This window comes from Coregonus clupeaformis, chromosome 8 (genome assembly GCF_020615455.1).
Source record: "Coregonus clupeaformis isolate EN_2021a chromosome 8, ASM2061545v1, whole genome shotgun sequence".
Lineage (NCBI taxonomy): Eukaryota > Metazoa > Chordata > Actinopteri > Salmoniformes > Salmonidae > Coregonus > Coregonus clupeaformis.
The window spans coordinates 53,201,418-53,210,668 of NC_059199.1; the positions used below are offsets into that span (position 1 = coordinate 53,201,418).

Here is a 9,251-nt window from a genome sequence, read left to right on the forward strand (position 1 = left end):
GACACGGTGAGACAAAGCAGGAGACACACAGTCAGGACGCAATAACCAAGTGAGAAACAAGGGGAAAACACACAGCTAAAATACTCAAGGGGAAACAAGGCACAGGTGACATAGATAAGCTAATTAGGACACATGAGGAAAAACTAAGGCAAAAGGGGGAACACAGCTGACCTCTAGAGGCCAGGAGACAAACAGGGGAAGCAGGAAGCTGACAATAAAGTCAAACCTTTGACACCTCTCCTAGTGACATTAAAGATTGGACTGAAAATGTCAACATGACCAGGTATGGTAAATGCAATATTGACTTCACTTTTTGCACAAATATGGTTTTATCCACAAAATTCTTTCCTCAGATCTTTACTATAGTTTTTTTCTCTCTTCCACCCACAGAAAGACCACAGTGTTGATGTGTCCATTCCTTTTACAGGAAGAGGAAGTTGTAGAGATGAACATGACATCAGATCGTCTTTAAGCATTTGTACATTTCTAATTCTGTCAAAGCCCCATTTGTGTCACAGCCGAAGGAAAAGTGGGGGTCCGGAGGACACGCTGGTGTCGACAGTCGCTTACAAGAAGCTCAGAATGGAGCACACTTCACTTTATGTGCTAATCTGTGAGTATGATTCATGTATTTATCAGTATTTTGAATATTGTTAGCTAACTATTTATTTTATTGGAAGAGAAAATGTTTCATTCATAGAACATGAAGTATGTCATATATGCACAATAAATGTGGCAACAGATGATGACATTGTTTGGTTACATTGTGTTTGCCGACTACACAGAAATGGAGTTGTTGGTCATTGCAGCTCAGGTTGTAGCATGAGTAAACAGTTGAGTCATCTACTTCTGAAATTGAAATCTCTATCTATCTATCTATCTATCTATCTATCTATCTATCTATCTATCTATCTATCTATCTATCTATCTATCTATCTATCTATCTATCTATCTATCTATCTATCTATCTATCTATCTATCTATCTATCTATCTATCTATCTATCTATCTATCTATCTATCTATCTATCTATCTATCTATCTATCTATCTATCTATCTATCTATCTATCTATCTACAGTGGGGAGAAGAAGTATTTGATACACTGCCGATTTTGCAGGTTTTCCTACTTACAAAGCATGTAGAGGTCTGTAACAAAAATCCAGAAAATCACATTGTATGATTTTTAAGTAATTAATTTGCATTTTATTGCATGACATAAGTATTTGATGCATCAGAAAAGCAGAACTTAATATTTGGTACAGAAACCTTTGTTTGCAATTACAGAGATCATACGTTTCCTGTAGGTCTTGACCAGGTTTGCACACACTGCAGCAGGGATTTTGGCCCACTCCTCCATACAGACCTTCTCCAGATCCTTCAGGTTTCGGGGCTGTCGCTGGGCAATACGGACTTTCAGCTCCCTCCAAAGATTTTCTATTGGGTTCAGGTCTGGAGACTGCCTAGGCCACCCAGGACCTTGAGATGCTTCTTATGGAGCCACTCCTTAGTTGCGCTGGCTGTGTGTTTCGTGTCATTGTCATGCTGGAAGACCCAACCATGACCCATCTTCAATGCTCTTACTGAGGGAAGGAGGTTGTTGGCCAAGATCTCGCGATACATGGCCCCATCCATCCTCCCCTCAATACGGTGCAGTCGTCCTGTCCCCTTTGCAGAAAAGCATCCCCAAAGAATGATATTTCCACCTCCATGCTTCACGGTTGGGATGGTGTTCTTGGGGTTGTACTCATCCTTCTTCTTCCTCCAAACAAGGCGAGTGGAGTTTAGACCAAAAAGCTATATTTTTGGCTCATCAGACCACATGACCTTCTCCCATTCCTCCTCTGGATCATCCAGATGGTCATTGGCAAACTTCAGACGGGCCTGGACATGCGCTGGCTTGAGCAGGGGGACCTTGCGTGCGCTGCAGGATTTTAATCCATGACGGTGTAGTGTGTTACTAATGGTTTTCTTTGAGACTGTGGTCCCAGCTCTCTTCAGGTCATTTACCAGGTCCTGCCGTGTAGTTCTGGGCTGATCCCTCACCTTCCTCATGATCATTGATGCCCCACGAGGTGAGATCTTGTATGGAGCCCCAGACCGAGGGTGATTGACCGTCATCTTGAACTTCTTCCATTTTCTAATAATTGCGCCAACAGTTGTTGCCTTCTCACCAAGCTGCTTGCCTATTGTCCTGTAGCTCATCCCAGCCTTGTGCAGGTCTACAATTGTATCCCTGATGTCCTTACACAGCTCTCTGGTCTTGGCCATTCTGGAGAGGTTGGAGTCTGTTTGATTGAGTGTGTGGACAGGTGTCTTTTATACAGGTAACGAGTTCAAACAGGTGCAGTTAATACAGGTAATGAGTGGAGAACAGGAGGGCTTCTTAAAGAAAAACGAACAGGTCTGTGAGAGCCGGAATTCTTACTGGTTGGTAGGTGATCAAATACTTATGTCATGCAATAAAATGCAAATTAATTACTTAAAAATCATACAATGTGATTTTCATGCTTTGTAAGTAGGAAAACCTGCAAAATCGGCAGTGTATCAAATACTTGTTCTCCCCACTGTATATGTGCATGGTGGGTGCATTGTGAAACACATTCTGATTTCAAACCACAAGCTCTGATCTCATCATTTCAGGTCTCTATTCTCTATTCTTCCAATAATGAGGAAGGAACCAGTGTGAGACAATGTAGCCAACCATAAGGAGAAGTAAATCAGAGTATAAACACGCTATCAACTGCTACCATTTTTTCTCACAATCTTTTTACATTTCTCTTGAATCTTTCTCTCTCTGTTCTGTGTGACGGTGAAGAGGTGTGATCTAAGCAGACTGTCATCATATAGGAAGTAGAGGGGTTTGTCAGAAGGAATGTAGTTGTAGAGGAAGTCACTTGTCTGTGGGGACAGAATGGAGCACACCTTGCTCTGTTTGCTACTATGTACAGTGCATTTGGAAAGTATTCAGACCCCAGACATATTTTGTTATGTTACAGCCTTATTCTACACACAAAACCCCATAATGACAATGTGAAAACAGGTTTTAGACATTTTTGCAAATGTATTAAATATAAAAAACACAGAAATACCTTATTTACATAAGTACTCAGACCCTTTGCTATGAGACTCGAAATAAAAAAGAAAGTACTGTATGGATTTGGTAATCAGTAACATGAATATGGCATGCTGTTATTTATTTCAAGCTAATATCGGAGCAATGTGACTTTCTTTGTTGTAGTGCTGAGTACACACATCTACTCTGGACACTCTGAAGATGATGATGGTAGATATTTGTACACTTGATCAAGCCTTCATCTGTTAATGCTTCATCATATTTCTTTGTTTGTGATTTTTAAAGCTGCTTTTGGATAGACATATTTTGTGTATTGAGTGTCTGAAAATAACGTGTTTAAAGCAATTGCATCATGCTGGTTTTATTTTGTGCAGGACGGGCAAAGGCTGTTCTGACCATACACCCCAAATACTCCCAGATATTCAGTGGAGAGTCTGTCACTCTCAGATGTAACATACAGAGGGGAGAAGTCACTGACTGGGAATACACATGGGAAAATGTTGGTATACCCTTTCTCAGTATGGAGCATGAATATGAGATCAGTGAGGTTAAGATTTCAGACAGTGGTGACTACAGGTGTCTCGGTCTACATATTGATCAGAATACGTTTTCTGAGTGGAGTGATGCAGTGAGACTGACGGTGACAGGTAAGTCATCTTATCTCTCGTTCACATCACTGCCTCCATGCCCATAACCACTTGACATTGGTCCCCATTTTAAGGAGGCTATTTAGTCGTTTTAAAAGGGTCTGTCTACCATTGCTGTTCAGATTCCTCCATTAATTCATTCTCATTTCATGTAATAATTGAAGAAATTTGGTGTATGTTTCTAAGATCATACTTTAAACTGATTGGTACACTAATTTCATTAGTCTTCATTTAACTTCATAAATATATATATATATATATATATATACAGTTGAAGTCAGAAGTTTACATACACCTTAGCCAAATACATTTAAACTCAGTTTTTCACAATTCCTGACATTTAATCCTAGTAAGAATTCCCTGTTTGTCACGCTCGTCGAACAGAGAGGACCAAGGCGCAGCGTTGCGGGTGAACATATTTATATTTATTAACTAGATCACACGATCAAAACAATGAACGAAACGTGAAGTCCTTCGATACACAAACCAAAAGGAACAAGAAACCACAACACAAAGTGAAAAGACCGATAGTTAAATATGGCTCCCAATCAGAGACAACCAGCTGACACTCGTTGCCTCTGATTGGGAGTCACTCAGCCAACATAGATATACAAAACATAGACTTACACACCCTGGCTCAACATAACATAGTCCCCAGAGCCAGGGCGTGACAGTACCCCCAAAGGCGCGGACTCCGGCCGCGCCAAACAACCACAACAGGGGAGGGACCGGGTGGGCACTCCGCCTGGCGGCGGATCCGGCTCGGACATGACCCAGGCACGGGTTGTGCTGGACTGACGACGCACACCCCTGGCTTGATGCGTGGAGGAGGAACGGGCCGGACCGGGCTGACGAGCGCACCCCTGACTTGGTGCGGGGAGCAGGAATGAGCCGGACCGGGCTGACGACGCTGCACCACTGACCCGGTGCGGGGAGCTTGGACGGGCCGGACCGGGCTGGCGGCAGCGCACCACAGACTTGGTGCGGAGAGCAGGAACGGGCCGGACAGGGCTGACGCAAACGCACCATAGACTTGGTGCGGAGAGCAGGCACGGGCCGTGCCCGGACTGACGACGCACACCACTGGCTTGGTGCGGGAAGCTTGGATGGGCCGGACTGGGCTGGCGACGCGCACCACAGACTTGGTGCGGAGAGCAGGAACGGGCCGTGCCGGACTGACGACGCACACCACTGGCTTGGTGCGGGAAGCTTGGATGGGCCGGACTGGGCTGGCGTCGCGCACCACAGACTTGGTGCGGAGAGCAGGAACGGGCCGTGCCGGACTGACGACGCACACCACTGGCCTGGTGCGGGAAGCTTGGATGGGCCGGACTGGGCTGGCGGCGCGCACCACAGACTCGGTGCGGAGGCGCAGGAACGGGCCGGGCTGGGCTGTCGACGCACACCGTGAGGTTTGGTGCGGGGAGCAGGAATAGACCGGACCGTACTGGGGACACACACCACTGGCTCTACACCGGGATCTGGAACGGGCCGGACCGGACTGGCAACACACGCCAGTACCTCTCGCCGTGCCTCTACACCTTCCATCCCCTCTTCTACCAGTGGCCCCCGTAACCTGGCGGCCTCCTCTGCAACCCCGCTGGACCGCTCCATAGCGGCCTCCTGCTGCCCCGACATCGTGAGCCCCCTAAAAAAATTTCTGGGGGTCTCTCCTCCCCCGTGGGCCAGGCCTCCATCATTCTCGCCCACCTCTCGCTCCTCTGTCTCCAACCCTCGTCACTCAGCTCCTCAATGGGCTTGACCCAGTCGAAGCTGCCACGGAGATCTATTAGCGATGGCCCCTGGACACGCTGCTTGGTCTGGTCTTGGTGGTTTCTTCTGTCACGCTCGTCGAACAGTACTTATATATATTTCCCTCATTAAAATGCAAATCAATTTATAACATTTTTGACATGCGTTTTTCTGGACTTATTTGTTGTTATTATGTCTCTCACTGTTCAAATAAACCTACCATTAAAATTATAGACTGATCATGTCTTTGTCATTGGGCAAACGTACAAAATCAGCAGGGGATCAAATACTTTTTCCCTCACTGTATATATATATATACAGTGGGGGAAAAAAGTATTTAGTCAGCCACCAATTGTGCAAGTTCTCCCACTTAAAAAGATGAGAGAGGCCTGTAATTTACATCATAGGTACACGTCAACTATGACAGACAAAATGAGAAAAAAAAATCCAGAAAATAACATTGTAGAATTTTTTATGAATTTATTTGCATATTATGGTGGAAAATAAGTATTTGGTCAATAACAAAAGTTTCTCAATACTTTGTTATATACCCTTTGTTGGCAATGACACAGGTCAAACGTTTTCTGTAAGTCTTCATAAGGTTTTCACACACTGTTGCTGGTATTTTGCCCCATTCCTCCATGCAGATCTCCTCTAGAGCAGTGATGTTTTGGGGCTGTCGCTGGGCAACACGGACTTTCAACTCCCTCCAAAGATTTTCTATGGGGTTCAGATCTGGAGACTGGCTAGGCCACTCCAGGACCTTGAAATGCTTCTTACGAAGCCACTCCTTCGTTGCCCGGGCGGTGTGTTTGGGATAATTGTCATGCTGAAAGACCCAGCCACGTTTCATCTTCAATGCCCTTGCTGATGGAAGGAGGTTTTCACTCAAAATCTCACGATACATGGCCCCATTCATTCTTTCGTTTACACGGATCAGTCGTCCTGGTCCCTTTGCAGAAAACAGCCCCAAAGCATGATGTTTCCACCCCCATGCTTCACAGTAGGTATGGTGTTCTTTGGATGAAACTCAGCATTCTTTGTCCTCCAAACACGACGAGTTGAGTTTTTACCAAAAAGTTATATTTTGGTTTCATCTGACCATATGACATTCTCCCAATCCTCTTCTGGATCATCCAAATGCACTCTAGCAAACTTCAGACGGGCCTGGACATGTACTGGCTTAAGCAGGGGGACACGTCTGGCACTGCAGGATTTGAGTCCCTGGCGGCGTAGTGTGTTGCTGATGGTAGGCTTTGTTACTTTGGTCCCAGCTCTCTGCAGGTCATTCACTAGGTCCCCCCGTGTGGTTCTGGGATTTTTGCTCACCGGTCTTGTGATCATTTTGACCCCACGGGGTGAGATCTTGTGTGGAGCCCCAGATCGAGGGAGATTATCAGTGGTCTTGTATGTCTTCCATTTCCTAATAATTGCTCCCACAGTTGATTTCTTCAAACCAAGCTGCTTACCTATTGCAGATTCAGTCTTCCCAGCCTGGTGCAGGTCTACAATTTTGTTTCTGGTGTCCTTTGACAGCTCTTTGGTCTTGGCCATAGTGGAGTTTGGAGTGTGACTGTTTGAGGTTGTGGACAGGTGTCTTTTATACTGATAACAAGTTCAAACAGGTGCCATTAATACAGGTAACGAGTGGAGGACAGAGGAGCCTCTTAAAGAAGAAGTTACAGGTCTGTGAGAGCCAGAAATCTTGCTTGTTTATAGGTGACCAAATACTTATTTTCAACCATCATTTGCAAATAAATTCATTAAAGATCCTACAATGTGATTTTCAGGAAAAAAAAATCTCAATTTGTCTGTCATAGTTGACGTGTACCTATGATAAAAATTACAGGCCTCTCTAATCTTTTTAAGTGGGAGAACTTGCACAATTGGTGGCTGACTAAATACTTTTTTTCCCCCACCGTATATACAGCTCTGGAAAAAAATAAGAGACCACTGCAAAAATGTACGTTTCTCTGGTTTTACTATTTATAGGTATGTTGTTTGGGTGAAATTAACATTTTTGTTTCATTCTATAAACTACTGACAACATTTCTCCCAAATTCCAAATAAAAATATTGTCATTTAGAGCATTTATTTTGACAACTGGTCAAAATAACAAAAAAGATGCAGTGTTGTCAGACCTCGAATAATGCAAAGAAATTAAGTTCATGTTCATTTTCAAACAACACAATACTAATGTTTTAACTAAGGAAGAGTTCAGAAATCAATATTTGGTGGAATAATCCTGATTTTCAATCACAGCTTTCATGCGTCTTAGCATGCTCTCCACCAGTCTTTCACATTGATGTTGGGTGACTTTATGCCACTCCTGGCGCAAAAATTCAAGCAGCTCGGCTTTGTTTGATGGCTTGTGACCATCCATCTTCCTCTTGATCACATTCCAGAAGTTTTCAATGGGGTTCAGGTCTGGAGATTGGGCTAGCCATGACAGGGTCTTGATCTGGTGGTCCTCCATCCACACCTTGATTGACCTGGCTGTGTGGCATGGCGCATTGTCCTGCTGGAAAAAACAATCCTCAGAGTTGGGGAACAATGTCAGAGCAAAAGGAAGCAAGTTTTCTTCCAGGACAACCTTGTACGTGGCTTGATACATGCGTCCTTCACAAAGACAAATCTGCCCGATTCCAGCATTGCTGAAGCACCCCCAGATCATCACCGATCCTCCACCAAATTTCACAGTGGGTGCGAGACACTGTGGCTTGTAGGACTCTCCAGGTCCCCGTCTAACCATTAGATGACCAGGTGTTGGGCAAAGCTGAAAATTGGACTCATCAGAGAAGATGACCTTACTCCAGTCCTCTACGTCCCAATCCTAATGGTCTTTTGCAAACCTCAGCCTGGCTCTTCTTTGCTTCTCATTGATGAAGGGCTTTTTTCTAGCTTTGCATGACTTCAGCCCCTAGGAGCCTGTTTCGAACAGTCCTCGCTGTGCACTTCACCCCAGCTGCCGTTTGCCATTCTTTTTGTAGGTAACTTGATGTCATCCTACGGTTGTTGAGTGACATTCGAATGAGTTGGCGGTCATCCCGGTCAGTAGAGAGTCGTTCTCGCCCTCTGCCGGTCTGTAGCTTTGTTTTCCTCAATGTCTGCTGCTTGACCTTGTTCTTATGAACCGCCGACTTTGAAATTTTAAGGATGGAAGCAACCTGACGCTCACTGTATCCCTCTGCCAGTAAAGCCAGAATTGAACCCTTCTTTTCCTCACTCACAACTTTCCTTTTCAACTCTTTTGGGATGGTCAATAGTTATTTTTTTATTAATATTACTTTTGAGGTACTATTAGCACTGTTTTTTGCCATCCAGCTGGTCCTATTGCAAGAGGATAGTGATGACCACAGCAGTGGATTTTATACTTTTCCTCGTTAAATAAGATTTGGTTCATGTGATCACCTAATCAGTACCTAATTCAGTAGAATGAGGTGTGCCTGTGTTGGAATTCAACAGACACTGGAATGGAATGGCTGTCATACATGTAGAGATGCTGATTTAAGAAAAATCTGCAGTGGTCTCTTAATTTTTTCCAGAGCTGTATGTATACACTACCAGTCAAATGTTTGGACACACCTACTCATTCAAGGGTTTTTCTTTATTTTTACTATTTTTTACATTGTAGAATAACAGTGAAGACATCAAAACTATGAAATAACACATATGGAATCATGTAGTAACCAAAAAAGTGTTAAACAAATCAAAATATATTTTATATTTTAGATTCTTCAAATAGCCACCCTTTACCTTGATGACAGCTTTGCACATGC

General features: G+C 44.1%; 1 long non-coding RNA gene across 1 annotated transcript; it reads left to right on the forward strand.

Moving 5' to 3' along the window:
- The first annotated feature begins 363 nt into the window (after positions 1–363).
- LOC121571349 lies at positions 364–3,714 on the forward strand. The gene is made up of 3 exons (XR_006001698.1): positions 364–613; positions 3,239–3,283; positions 3,448–3,714. It is a non-coding gene; the product is annotated as an uncharacterized LOC121571349 (long non-coding RNA).
- The last annotated feature ends 5,537 nt before the right edge of the window (positions 3,715–9,251 follow it).